Raw genomic sequence first — 15,747 nt, 5'->3', positions numbered from 1 at the left:
AATCTCACCAGCACATTGCTTCATCTGTTGAACACAGATCAGATCTACTATATACCTCCCATGGCAGATTCCTGTTAAAAAGAAAAACATCAGCAACATTCAGGGAGTCATCATTCTTTTTCTATAGTCTATAGGGGCAGAACACCTAATAAGACATAACATCCAGGAAATGTATCTCCGCTGATGTGACAAAACGGAATTTTCATATGTTGAGATAGGTTCTCAGGCTACTCAAGGGAATACGCTCATCAGCCAACCTGAAGCCCAAGGGTAAATTCCTCTAGGAGGTAGGAGCTGATGTGAAGACAGGATTCACTTATACCATTCACAATTCCTCTCCTTCTCCTTCTCCTTCTCCTTCTCCTTCTCCTTCTCCTTCTCCTTCTCCTTCTCCTTCTCCTTCTCTTAAATACCACGTCATTTGGCATTAAAAATGAAAAGCAGTACTTCCAAGCAAGCCTCTTGACTGTGTTGCTTGTCCTGAAAAGGAAAGGATGAATGACAGAAGTATTGATGACACCAATGGAGAGAACGAAGAGATTTCTAAGTCCACTCTGAGTAGAAAAAAAATACAGTCTAAAATTCATTGAATGCAAAAGTAATAAAAATTTCTTTTTTTTTGTAAGTATTAAAGTCTCCAATGCAAGTTAACTACACAATATGTACATGGAATTCAGCTTTGCTTGGGATACAGTGGTAATTTGGGCTTCCTTTAATCCACTAGGAGGCATATCAAAAATAAGTCCACTGGAAAAGTTTCCACCAAAAATTTTCATACAGTGCAGTATTTAATACTAATTTTTAATATATTTGACCTTAGAGGCTAAGAGTTTTTATTTCCGTCATGTAAATGTGCAATCAAAGGTCACATTCAGTGTTTGCTTCTGATCATTTAAGAAGTCTAATATTTATTCTAATAACCTGAGATCTTATAGAACTACTATAAAATTGGTTTGCTATACAGTCAGAATAGCTGATATCTACAAACGCAGAATAAAAGTTGATTCTGCAGTAAATTCAAATAAACGTAAGGATTATAGAGTTACTCTGAAAAGTTTAAATTTTGCATACTTTTCTGAAATACATAGTATTAGCAACATTAGTCATTAACAGGCTAAATGCAACAAATTATGAATAAACATATTTTCAGAAGTGATTTTTCAGGTTTCTTTGGAAAGTATTTCTCAGACTCTCAGTCTATTAGAAGGATTCATTTCTGAGACGTACCTCTACATACACAAAAAACTATGTACAACAGTTTTAAGTTTTACAAATATTCTCACTTTTATATACATATTGCTGTCAAAGATCTCATCCACAAAAGATTATTTCTACAGAATTTGTAATTAGGCTTATCAAAATTATATTCCATCCAGCACATTATCTCCCACATATATTAGAAACAGAAATCTCATGCCAAATTTAATCTTCGAGCGGGATTTTATGTCAGAGTTATATAATTCATTGCTGACTCTAGCTTACAAGTATTTGCATAGTCAGAGTGTTATAAGCCTACATGGGCTTCTCTGGGAATAATGTATTTTCATGTGTATAACTCATTGGAGATTTTAAAAGTACAAACAAACACTGTGATTAACAGCAGAACAGTTTATATGCATGTGAGATTTAACCTCAGGACCTCTTCTCTTTCCAAGTTCTATTGCTCCAGACCCCACAGAATTTGCTTCCTTTAGCAAATGAATCATTTGATTTCATTTACCCTTCTGTGTGATAAGTTTACACAAGTTAACTGAAAATATATGTGAAAATTCCTGTCAGACAAGGCAAGCTTCTATTTGGATATTATTTCCAATTGTAATTACTGAAGAGGAAGAAAAGAGCAACCAAAGTGTAAGTAGAAACACAGTTTCCATTGAGAATGTTTTCAATTTGTTTAGATAGTAAAAAATGAGGTATATCTGAGAATAGCAGCGATTACAGCTCAAGAAATCTTTTCTTGGAAACGCTATTAGAATAGGTAATACAGTGAAAAATTTACATTAGCTGTACAAAAATCCACTTAATTCAAGTCATCTTTTGCACAAGACTTAATCTACTTTAATATAATATTTTAGTGGCAGGTAGGAATGGTTGGACTTGATGATCCAAGAGGTTTTTTCCAACCTGGTGATTCTATGATAACAATGATATGTTTTGTAGTTTATTTTATTATTTATTTGAATAACATAGCAGGTTGAGAAATACTGCTACAAAACTTAGGACGGGTTATATGGCACATTCTCTCATTGTGAAAGAAAGGCAAATTATGAATCTGCAAGGCATTATTTGATCAAAAACTGCCACCTTCAGCACAATGTTAGATTCCTTTCACTTACTGTGGAATGAAAACTTGGGCACAAGTAATTACTGAGGTGCTGCTAGTACACTGTAAAAAAATGCATAATTTTCCTCACACTTGATTTCCTGCTTTAGTTGTATACTAGCTTATCCATGTGATTATGAGAAATCTTTCTGGTCCAATGCGCTCTTTTTCTTAAAAGAAAACAATGCAGAAAAGAGAGAAAATAAATTTAACAGTGCTATGAAAAAACAGCATGCAGAGGTACAGACTTTCTTAAATCACTAAAATGTATGAATAACAATGAGGTAGAACAGAAAACTTTTATATACATATAGATTATATAGCATATATATAATATCCACTAGACAATATTAAATAATAGATATTAATATATAATAATATGTGTGTGCATGCATACTATAATTTCCTCTCCTCTTACACCTTGAAAGGCTTTTTCATCATGTTAATTCTGAATTCAACTCTAATGATATTTTGGGAATGAAAATGACTCAACTGAATTATGAGACTTGCTTTTGCCTGTTACTTATCATTGTCGTTATACATTGCAGTAGTTTTAAGTTACACTGCTTCTAAGATCTTAATGAAGTAGTTTCCATGACTATAGCTACCCATATCTATTTTATAGATTTTTTTCTATGATTTTAGAAGAATGTAAGATCTTCTTCATAAATCTCATAAATCTTTTCCTGGATTAACCGTTTCAGTATGTGTGTCTCCTACATTAAGAGAGAAGTTGCAAGTATTTATTTAAACAAATATTTTCCCCTAAAAGAAAACTAAAAAAAAAAATATTTACCAGTTTTATATCACAGAACAAAGAAACAAAAAAGCCTACTCTGGAATACTAGTGATAAGAAGAGGAGAAGAACATTTTTTCCACATCTAGTCTCATCTATCCCACACCTGGGGTAAATCTAATCAAGATCCTTTCCCTGTATGAGATATATCTCAGATCTGAGGTCAAAACTGAATAATTAAGCACATAGCTGCTTTAGGTCAGAAATCTGAGATATTTAAAAAGCAAAATCCTGTAGTCATCTGTTAGATTGTTTGAAATTGAGTTTTTTCTTTAAGAAATAAATCAGTCCAGGCAGGAAAAAAACCTCCAATGTTTCACAGTAATGAGCTCTTCTCTGTAAATATGAGAGAATTAAATAAAAATAACAAAGCTGTCTTTTTCAATAAAGATTAGATAAAACAGCATGAAAGACAATGCAAGTTCTCAGACATAATGTGAATGGATCCATTGTCAGGGGAATTCCCCTGACTCCTAACTACTTCGAGTCCTAATGGAGATCTAAACTAAATTCCTGTTGCTTTCAACAGAATTTTCTCAAGCAGAAGGTGTGTCAGAAGCATGCCTTAAAATGTAGCCCCTGTGAGGTCTGAGGGCGGTCTCAGATCAAGAGGCTAGTTTTAGACCTGAAACTTCAAACAAAAAGAGAGCACACACACACACAAATGCACCACCGAAAAAGATTAAATCTCCTTTCCTTGATTTATATTTTGTGCAAGCTGGATCCTCCCAAGGCGTTTTAAGAGTGAGATGTAGAGTGCAAGTAGTGGTAGAAACTTAAGCCCTATGAGATCTCAACAAGCAGGAGCTTAAGGTGCCACGAAAGTGAGTCGGGTGAGCCTCAGGATAAGATGATAGCTGACCAAAGTTACTGAGAACCTGCGTTTCAGCCTTGCATCCCTCACACAACAGCTAGACTTTCAAGAACCTCACAGGTCTTGTATGTGCTGATGAGAAACAGGTGAAACCATACGTCTCCTAACAAGCAAAAGTTTTGAAGGCAGTCAAGATTTTCTGTAAAGCCTGCAGGTCAGAATAAGAATCTCACGCTCTTTAAAGGGGAAAGGGGGAGGAAAACATAGGAAAAGCTATGATATCATAGAAAACACAACAATCTTTTATTTTGCTTTGATTTTTGAATTAACTGCCTGGTTAACTGGCTTGGTTTAAAGTAAATCTGAGACAGAGCTATGTCTACTTTTAACAGTTTGTTGAATCGGGATGGATGACAAACTGCCTGTATCCTCTCTTCAGAACACAGCAGTGTGAGGGTTGATCTACCAGCACAGCGGGCGGAGACACAGGATGCCTATGTGTGGCCAATGGGAAGTAAGCTCTGGAAAGTGTTATTTCAACACTGAGAAGGCGCTGTCTGATGAGGATTAGGTTTTATATTAAACTTCTGCTGCCCAAAAAGAATGTTTTAAATTAGGCTCAACCCTGCAGTGATTTATCCTGTGTCAGGATCACGGTTATGTAATTCAGCCATCTCAGAGCAGCAGTAGAGGTGGTCAGGATTGCCTATTCCTGTTATCTTGTGTATGTGCCAAGGTATATTTACAAGCAAAGCCTTTAGCATTGCAGTGTCAAACCTTTACTGCAATACAAACAGGAAACACTTAAAAATACAAAATATTATCAGAAACAAAAAGGAGACACACAAAAAATTTGGACGAGGATCAGACAACATTTTCTAAAAATGTGTTCAATAATTTTAAAAAAGAATCATAGAATCGTAGAATAGATGGGGTTGGAAGGGAACTTAAATATCATCTAGTTCCAACCCCCCTGCCATGGGTAGGGACATCCCATTAGATCAGACTGCCCAAGGCCCCATCCAACCTGGCCTTGAACACCTTCAGGGATGGGAAAGCCACAGCTTCCCTGGGCAACCTGTGCCAGTGCCTCACCACCCTCATGGTGAAGAAATTCTTCCTTACGACCAGCCTAAATCTGCCCCTCTTCAGTTTATACCCATTCTCCCTCATCCTATCACCACAAGCCTTTTTGAATAGCCCCTCTCCAGCTTTTCTGTAGCCTCTTTCAGGTACTAGAAGGTCATTATAAGATCTCCTCGGAGCCTTCTCCTCTCCAGGCTGAACAACCCCAACTCTCTCAGCCTGTCCTCATATGGGAGGTGCTCCAGCCCTCTGATCATCCTTGTAGCCCCCCTCTGGACCCATTCCAACAGCTCCATATCCTTCTTATGTTGAGGATTCCAGAACTGGGCACAGTACACCAGATGAGGTCTCAAGAAGAGAACCTGGAATCTCCAGGAACTCATTTTATTTTTATGTGTACATTCTCTACATTCTTTGATACTGTTATTGCTTCATAGTGATCTCAGAACTGCTTTCACTGTTCTTTTTTTTTTTAACATGTAAAACATGTATCTCAAATAAATTTTATTTTTCATTAAATTTAACAAATCTAACAAATGTTAAAATATTTCTAGGAGACAATCCTGTGCCTATGATTTACTTTTCACATACATATAAAGTCAGAACTATATATCATATTAAAATACAAAAATATAATCCAGCAAAACGTAATGACTTTTCTGTTTCTTTTTGATTTATAACCATTTTTTCCATTTTTACTATTATTATAATGTATAATAGATACATGTTATTCCAGATAAGCTTGCAGCAAGCTGTATCATCTTGGCCTACAAGCTAGAGGGCACAGAAACAAGAAAATAAAGGGAGAAATCTGCACATTCTTCTCTAATTTCATATTACCCAAAATACTCATTCACTCCAATGTTTTGTAAGGCTTCCGTTACCACCTCCAATACATATAAAATACAATATTTGCATCATCATAAAACCTGAATTGCACTGCAAAGTTTCAGTTACTTGACTTGACATACTCCCCTGTGAACTGCACCAGTAACTCAGCATACGAGACCGTGATACTTCAGGGCATCAAGGGATTTGTCTCAACACCACAGAGTTGCTCTTTTAAAACTTCACAGTTTCTTCATGCTATATATAATGAAGTTTCTTAACACCAAAGAATAAGATGGTAAAATAATTCAGGAATAAAATAAATGTACAAGCTTAGATAACTTATTTTCACTGCTGCATTAAGATTTCAGTGAGATTATAAGCACTGAGAAAAGCACTTTTAATAATACCTGATTTTGTTCTGTGCAGAAAGATTTCTCTTGCAAAATGTGGCAGTTTGCAATGGGCATTGTTACTTTCACAGGAATATCTCCAATTTAAACACACATTGTAAAATAAAGAGAAGATGGGAGGAAAATTCCGCTCATTTTTTAACAGTGCTTTGAGGAAGAACAAAATTAGGATGAACCTCCCTGGATCACAAAGTTTAGTTCTCTGTTATTACAGTAGCAATTTATACAGTCACTTTCAAAAATGTTCATGGCCTCAGCTTAAAATAACTCTCCCTGCACCCCCCATTCTCCTTGGAAGAGTCCCAAAATATATTGTTCCAGTAGTCTGGGCCTTTTGCCTCATTTCCAGCCCAAGTTTATTTATAAATGTTTTCTCCCTTTTTGTTCTTGTACAAATATTGGCATTCAGCCTAAATGGTAATTTTTCTGCCAGTTTTCATCCTCCTACTGAATATCTTGCCCTTTTGACTTGTTCAACTTCAGATAAGAAGTTCTGTCTCTTTGCAGAAGATAATTCCCCTGCTTTCCTTATTCAGCTGGTAAAGATTTTGTGTATTTGTTTGAGTTTGAATTTACTGATCTTGGGCATGGGTAATCAAAACAGTATTACAGAAGAACATCACCAGTGTTTTGTGTAGGAACATCTCTATTTCTACAAGAGTTACCTTTTCAGCACAATCACCTCATTTTCTGGCTAGATGATTTCAGTAATCTATAATCCTGCTGTGTTATGTAGGACAGCCAAGTGCATTTCCATCTTGGTTCTTTGCAGACTTTTAACTTTCAACAGATATTTGATACCAGCACCAGGGTGCACCACTTTACATTACCTGTTACTGAATTTCATCCCATTTCCAGTAATCCAGACCTAACTAGTGATTTCCATACAACAATTTACCCTGTACAGACAGTGCTTACAGATTCATATCGCCAACAGATAGAATCAGCATTTTTATTGTATTTCTCTCAGGGCCATTAATGACAATATTAAAGAAGTTCAGTGCCAAGTTCAGAAACATCACTAGTGACAGTCCTAGCTGATATTGCAGGACTGCCTATTGTTTTTTCTACCCTGGATATATTTTATCTGCCCTCCAATAAATCCATTAATTCTTGTCATCTGTAGTTTAACTATTAGTTTCCCCAAAGCAGAATTTCAGAAAGATGGCATGAATTGTTTTCACCTTTACTGAAAATTGTATGATTCTTCCCTCAATCTCTTCTACCTTGGAAAACCCTTGCATAACTAATGCATGACATTTGTGATGCTGTTGCATGAATTAAGTTGCTGTTATCCTTCTCTGTACCTTTTCAAATTCTACTGTGTATGGCTGGAGTTCAGCCAGACAGTATCTGGCACAGCAGAATGTCTTGCTCCAACTCTGCTCAAGTGGTTGGCCGGTACAGTCCTGTTCTCACAAGGACGTGACTGCTGAAGGGCCTGTAACAGGCAATATGCCAAAGGAGTGACACACCTCTGAAGAGTGCACTCATCTGCAAATGGGAATTCTGAGAAGAATTATTTTCCTGCACTTAATGAGAATTTCCATTGCCGCAATTTCTGTCCATTACCTTTGGCTATGTGTCACTGAGGAAGAATCTGGCGTCAGCTTCGGTGCAACTGCCTACTAAAGTTGAAGACTACGGTAAGAAGCCCCATGTCTTCTTTAGGCAAATTCATCATCTTCAGCCTTTTTTTCACACATCGTATGCTACAGCCCCCAACCCCCCTGGGTACACAGCAGAATTCCTTCTTAAGAGCAGCCACATCAAATTAGAACATAGTTTAAGTAACCTACTTTCAGTCCCTGAAAGTGAATGCTTGAAAAAGAGGAGTGAAAAGCAAGTTAGAAGTGATATTCCTCTAGTGTATACTCAAGCTCCCACAAATCTGTGGAGTAAACCCATCTCGACACACCAATTATAGCTTTGTGTTCAAAAATTTTGGATGATTTTTTTCCCCCCCTTTTAAACTTTTCCAGTCACGTTGTACCTGTGATATTCCAAATGTGGTCTTCAAATAATTTTCACTGGTCAGTACAATTCTACATACAGGCTCTTCAGGATGTACATACATAATAACCCTGAATTTAAATTAGAAGTTTGTGAGCATGGGACTTGACAGTAACATTTGAAAATAAATTACTGTTTTACTTCTAATTATGCAGTCACAGGAAAGAAATAACCTCTTAAGAGGAAAACTACGAGCCTGGAGGGATGTTAACGAGCAATATCATGAGGATCGAAGTATTTCAGCAGAATTAAGATCTGTAAGATGCTAGATGCTTTATTGCTAGTCTACAATATATAATGGAAATGCCATTTTTATTTATTTCCTAGTTTAGATCATCACATACTACTATGATAAGCTTCTCAGCTTAGGTCAGAGGTCATATCTTCTACTGGCATTATTCAAAGCATTGCAATTTCTCCTGTCACATGGACAACATGTGTTAGATTGCTGCTTAAGATTTATATCCTTACTAGCCTAAACTGTACCAAAGTTGCTACTAGGACTTCAAGCAAGACTGTCTGCAAACAGCTAAACGCAGGACAGGAATATAGGACAATGCTAGCTAATTTAATCCATGATTTTCTTGACATCTTGTTCTAGTTTAGCCTATTGAATCTACCCTCTGCTCCTCCTTTTAAGGAGATACTTACGAAGAGGCCAGGTATAATCATAACAGCCTTCACCTCTGAAGTGATAATGGATAGCAGATCAACAACAGTTTGAAGAGTTGCTGCCTCTAGAAGCAAAAACTATTACCTTCTCAAAACCCTTCCAGATTCCATGCAGTAAATAAGCCCAAGCACAAGATGAAGCAGCAAAATTCAGTTATGTGGTGTGATGCCCTACATGTTCTACAAGTCTATAGATGTATTTATGTAAGTCTCTGCACTTAGGTGATTATTCGTGTATTTATGCAATTACTCCATACTAGGCAGAAACCTTAAGCAGTAAATTGGTCATCACTGCCTGCAGGTATTTTCCTACATTGCTGTTCCAAATAGCAATAATAATAGCTGTCAATGATAAAGCAAAATGAGCATTCTTCCTAGAAAATGTCAAAATTCTTGTGTTCCAGTTGTTTAGCAAAGACTTAAATATGTGATTTATGTATATTTAAAATGTATGTGTATATACATCTAAATCAAAAGCAAAAAGCAGGATGCTGAAGTTGCTTATTGGTAATGCACATATAAAGACTTAATAATCTTCAGTTAGTGCCTCTCCTCTTTCTTTTTCCATTTTATAGCCTTCTGTCCTGGAACGCTGGCAGTGTGAGAAAGTACGATTGCCACAGAAACAGAAGAACATAAGAGAACAAAGAAAAGAGAACCTAAAGGTATGCAAGACATACACAGACTGTGCTACTGAAATTCAATCTCATTTTCAATCCCTTTATACCATTTCATCTAAAGCTGAAGAAGGAACAGTACACTAGTAAAACCAATCATATTAAATGGCTTTTAAACTCTGAAGTTGAGATGGTCAGTAATTGATGAGTTGAAGGCTCTTAGGGCACCCAGACACAAGACAGCCTGAGATAACAAAGCTTGTTACTTTGCTATTAAGTTTCTTTTTTTAAAAAACACAAACTAGATGTTCTTTTGTATTTCAGTTACTATGTGTTTTAAGATTTTTCTTTTTCTACAGTCACAATTTTTTTGTGCTTGTAAGCTGGAGGAAAAGGGTCCTACAGACAGGAGGACAGTCAACAAATAAAGGAAATCAATAGAAAGAATGTTCCTTTTCTTCTTTTTATAAGAAGCTAAACCAGTGCAAATAACTGGAAAATCCTAAGGCATCATTTCAATTTCTTAATTTCTGTAATTTTACCGTTTCTTTTATCTTTATGCAATGTATATATCTTTGTTCAAATATATACATTTTATGTATATTGACCCAAAGGAAATCACTTCAAAACTTAATTGTGCTTCCCATTTTTGCTTTTCATGAATATTCTAGCAAATCAGTTCTTTCTGAAGGACTATCCCTGTAAAGGTAAATTTAAACCTAAATATTTGCACTGAAATCTCTACTATATTCACCCAAGCAAGGGGCAGAATTACAGTATGAGTCATCCAAATAATATTTATCATATACTTGAATTTCATGCAAACCCACTCATATAAACACATCTAAAGAAATACTACCCATGCATCTTCTTTTATGTTTCTGTTCAGTATTTGAATTTCATGAGTTAGAAGCTTTCACATACCTTTCATTGTCCTTATTTGTTTGTAGCTATACATACTGGAAAAGTAATAAATATTTATGTATACATATGAAGAAAACCCAGCATTCCAGACCTGTTTAAAACTTGTTTAAAAGGGTAGAAAGGGTTTCAGAAGCTCCTCTTAAACTTCTTTTATCAATTGTCGTTGTCGGTTTTTTTAACTGAATAAGACTTACCATATTTTTTGCATCACTTCTGAGCACGGCAGTTATTACATACCTTTTATCTTAATAGATTTCAAGAACAGTTAAAATTTATAATTTGGCTTCCTTCAGTTGTACAGTTTGCAGCTTTCAGAAGTGCCCAATATCATCACACTCTCTTTGCTAATGAGAAGGCACACTTTAGAGAGAAAGTACTGTATCTTGCAAACTGATGTAGTCATCACTAATGTCTGATGATCCTGTAGATGAAGCAGTGCACCCAAACAAACAAGCTAGCCTTGATTATTCAGCTTAAGACTGAGGAGAGAAAAACACTAATCCTCCATGCCACAAGCACCGGTTTTCACAAACTCATTTGAGCTCTCAGCACTGGGCTACAGCATTGCCCTCTAACGATGTTCACGTAGAAAAAAAGCATAGGACTCATATAACAATTGCAAATGACAGAAAGGTGAGTCCACTTTCAAGATTGTGTTTTAAAAAAATCAAGATTTGTGACTTCTACTTTTGGTAAGACATCCTGTAATTGTTGTATTATCCATCTCCACCTACTCTCATTGTGCATGGGTGAATGCACATATAATTAAAAATACCTTGCTATGTGTATTTAAAAAGACAATATGCTGATAATTACAAGTAAGAAACAAACATAAATGCTGAATAGGTGTAGGAAGCCTGAACAACTTGCTGGTTTAATGCTCACTTCTATTCTACCTGCAGTCCTTCAAGGCTTCACATTCATAACAGTTACAGCACAGAAAAGACACAGAGAATTCATAACCTTGTACAATGCTTTTAAGTTGTATCATCCTCCAAAACTATATCAAATATAGTAATTTGTCTGCTACGTTGACCTACCAATAACTAAAATTTTGGTAAATATACAGAGTTTTCCACAATGCCAAGGTGAAGTCTGAAATGCAAAGCCCCACAAACTCAAGTATTTGATTTCTTTTTGTTTCTGTCCACATCTGAAAAAGTCCGAGCTCACTCAAACAAGCATGGAACCTCTAAACACTCTGCAAAGAAAGTTAGTAACTCTGTATGAACTTTTAGCAAAGCATATTTACAGTTCTGTAAGCACCAGGAAAGACACTGGCTGAACAGGGACTTTTTGCTCACCTGTTTTATGATAGTATATTTCTTGCATGTTATGCTGGAGTGTTAACATTATGTAAATATTTTTATTTTAAACAGCGTTCTTAATTCAGAGTACACGGTATCTCTAAATTCCAAATCTCTTTCTAGCAATCTTGTATGATGCTGTGGAGGGGAAGATTAAACATATTTTTCTGGAACTGTTTCCTAGCCCAAGCAAGTTATATAGTTTATTATGATTTTGCCATCCCAGGATAATAACTCAGAAAGTTTTGTGCTTTTGGAGGCCGAGAGGTGTTGAATTTTTGGTATTTTGTTTCATTTCAGCTTTGTCATCATTGGTTTTGTAGAAGTTTTTCTGGCTGTCTGCAAGAAACATCTATCCTGCATGCAAGACCACTGGGCTCTAGACAGGCACTAAATAACAGATTGCACAAAGCAGGTTTCAAACAATACTAGCTGCAATACCAGCTCACTGAATGCTGTAAAAACAAGTGAAATCCACCCAGGATTATTTCTTTAAAAAAAGTATATGGCATAGTATTCAACATATCGAGTAAGCTGTTATTTTTTTCCCAGGTAGGAATGTCTTACCTTTTTGTAAGTCAGGTTGGAGGTTTTGGGGATAGATTCATCTTGATCAGTTGAAATACTACAGTGTTACAGTTTCGTATGGAGAGGAACTGAGGTGAAGGATGGGAGGAAGCAGAGGTGTCTTCTAGCCTTTCCATTCTCAAGCTTTTTTTCTAAGTAAAGCAGGATTCCTAGGCTGAAAGTTGCTGCAGTATACTTTTGCTTATGTGGCGGCAGCTGAAGCGGGACTTTAAAGGAATAGCAGGTTCTGCTGCAGTTCCAGACGTTTTGCCAGGAGGCAGATCACAGAGCCTCTGCAAGAAAAACCCCAGCCCCTACGCTTACCCAAACTGAGACTGTTCCTGATGCTTCTGTGGGATGCAAAGCTTGCAATAGCCTGGGGTGGACTGCTGACTGCCCAGAATTCTTTGATCTTCATTGAGTCTTTCCAAAGAAAACTTCAGGAAGGAACAAATGCTTGCATGCTCAGCCCAAGGTGCCATACCCTGGAGGATGGTTTGTGGGCAGCTTTACAGCTACAATGCACAACTAGATCTTGCAAAAAAAGCTTAATCGGACAACATAGTGGCAGAGAGCTGAACTACTGCACCTGAAGAGCTGCTCTCTGTGTCCCTTAGTCTTGCAACACTCAGCAGCTGTGAGGAAGGGCAAGCTGCAGAGATGTTACGGTGGACAAGCTACAGGCACAGTGTCAAAAGTGTTCCAGCAGCTTTTGCTTTGGGAGAATGTTTACTCCTCTGTCAGAAAACTGGCATTTCTTGCAGGTCAGTGCTTTGCTCTTAAGTCCAATCAAACACAAGGCAACCTGTCCCACAGGCCTATTGTTCAGCTAGCTGTGTTGGATGAAGGCTGAGTAATAAAACATACTGTTGGCAATTTAAATCCATTTAGAGGGATTTAGCAGTACTGATACACCTCCTGGAAAACAAAGACAATGTGCATTTTTTGCACCCCATGGGCACAGAATACACCTGTGTCCTCTTCAGAGTACTGAGCCTGTCTCTTTTATGCCAGAGCCAGCAGGGAATGAGGAGCTGGATGAAAATTCCCTGTAGGTTTTACAGCTATGCAATCATTATTTCACAGGTTAAAGCAAAGACACACCTAAGATTTCAGCACGTAATTTTCCTTCTAAATATACTGAAATTCTGTCATGTTCCAAAGTAAGGTATAGTATCGTACTATAGTTGGGGTTGGAAGAGACCTTAAAGAACATCCAGTTCCAACCCCCCTGCCACGGGCAGGGACATCCCACCAGACCAGGCTGCCCGAGGTCCCATCCAATCTGGCCTTGAACACCTCCAGGGATGGGGCATCCACAACCTCCCTGAGCAACCTGTGCCAGTGTCTCACCACTTCCATGGTGAAGAAATTCTTCCTAATGTCCAGTCTAAATCTGCCCCTCTCCAGTTAATACCCATTCCCCTTGGTCCTACTCCCACAAGCCTTTACGAATAGCCCCTCTCCAGCTTTCCTGCAGCCCTCTCAGGTACTGGAAGGTCACTATAAGATCTCCTCTGAGCCTTCTCTTCTCCACGCTGAACAAGCCTAACTCTCTCAGCCTGTATAGTTCAGTGTGTCTCCACAACTGAGCAGAAATCTAAAGTTTCCCATTTCCTTCAGCACACGTTGCATGTTTTCTTGCTTGCCTTTATATGAAACTCACACTTTACAGCAACCTTGCCTTTATTTCTGCCAGTATTGCCTAACCAAGGTGCAAACTGCACTGCCCATTGAAAAGAATTTCTGTCCCACTTACTCTTTTGTGACTCCATCTCCAACACTTTGCACATGCCCAGCAACAGGAAAGTGTTTCTTATTCTTCACAATACCTGACAATTTTCCTAACAGAACTGATAAAAAACAGATAAAAACAGATAAAAAAAAAATCAGATCTGAATAATCACGCTTTCAATGCAATGCAAAGAATAATACATAGAAAATAAAGAATATTTGCAATATTTAGAATATGAAGTCCTAGAACATTTCATATGCACACAAAAAAAATTTGATAATGAAAACTAAAGTAAAATTACACATCGTCTTTCTGCAACTGCAACTTGTCTCAGCTGTATTCGTGCATAACCAATTAATCCCTACATTTACATGTATTCACCTTTAACTCTTTATGCATATACTCAACTGCAATATATCAAAAAGTTAATTTGACAAATGCATAAGTCTACACTGAAACTATATGCAGAAATGTGTAGAACAGTTAATATAATTATTGCAAATGTATGTGTAAGGTTGAACAATTTGTGTAGGTATGGAAAGATGATACAAGACTTCAGGTTTCTTCAGCAACCACAGCAAATGCATTAAGTGAGAAGAGGGATACAAGCTATTTTAGGATGCCTGTTCCATCCTTGGAAACTCGCACTTATCGAGTATTAGTGAAATTAGTTCTGAAAAGGGATAACATCTGTGATGTTCTTGCACATGAGGATGGCAGAGAGAGGAGAAAAGAGGTTGAAACCATAGAATCATAGAATGACTAGGTTGGAAAGGACCCATTGGGTCATCAAGCCCAACCATTCCTAACACTACCTAAACCATGCCACTCAGCACATCATCTACCCGTCTTTTAAACACCTCCGCGGATGGGGACTCAACCACCTCCCTCAGCAGCCTCCGCCAGTGCCCAATGACCTTTTCCATGAAAATTTTTTTCCTGATATCCAGTCTGAGCCTCTCCTGGAGCAGCTTGAGGCCATTCCCCCCTTGTCCTGTCCCCTGTCACTTGGGAGAAGAGGCCAGCTCCCTCCTCTCCACAACCTCCTTTCAGGTAGTTGTACAGAGCAATAAGGTCTCCCCTCAGCCTCCTCTTCTCCAGACTAAACAACCCCAGCTATCTCAGCCGCTCCTCATAAGACTTGTTCTCCAGCCCCTTCACCAGCGTCGTTGCTCTTCTCTGGACACACTCCAGAGCCTCAACATCCTTCTTGTGGTGAGGGGTCCAGAACTGAACACAGTACTCAAGGTGCGGTCTCACCAGTGCCGAGCACAGAGGGAGAATAACCTCCCTGGATCTGCTGGTCACACCGTTTCTGATACAAGCCAAGATGCCATTGGCCTTCTTGGCCACCTGGGCACACTGCTGGCTCCTGTTCAGTCAGCTGCCAACCAACACCCCCAGGTCCTTTTTCTCTAGGCAGCTTTCTAGCCAGACTTCCCCCAGTCTGTAGCACTACACAGGGTTGTTGTGCCCCGAGTGCAGGACCCGGCATTTGGCCTTGTTAAACCTCATCCCATTGGTCTCAGCTCAGCGGTCCAGCCTGTTCAGATCCCTTTGTAGAGCCTCCCTACCCTCCAGCAGATTCATGCTTCCACCCTGCTTAGTGTCATCTGCAAGCTTGCTAAGGGTGCACTCAATGCCTTCATCC

The 15,747-nt window shown here is 38.0% G+C and overlaps 1 long non-coding RNA gene across 1 annotated transcript; it reads right to left on the bottom strand.

Annotated features, from left to right (window-relative positions):
• Nucleotides 1–200: 200 nt before the first annotated feature.
• LOC128850994 (uncharacterized) lies at nucleotides 201–14,214 on the bottom strand. The gene is made up of 3 exons (XR_008448273.1): nucleotides 14,121–14,214; nucleotides 12,362–13,279; nucleotides 201–480 (listed from the first exon to the last, which is right to left on the bottom strand). It is a non-coding gene; the product is annotated as an uncharacterized LOC128850994 (long non-coding RNA).
• Nucleotides 14,215–15,747: the final 1,533 nt, after the last annotated feature.

This window comes from Cuculus canorus, chromosome 1, assembly GCF_017976375.1.
Source record: "Cuculus canorus isolate bCucCan1 chromosome 1, bCucCan1.pri, whole genome shotgun sequence".
NCBI lineage: Eukaryota > Metazoa > Chordata > Aves > Cuculiformes > Cuculidae > Cuculus > Cuculus canorus.
The sequence above is the reverse complement of the archived record's forward strand: the minus strand, read 5'-3'. Positions and strand labels throughout refer to the sequence as shown.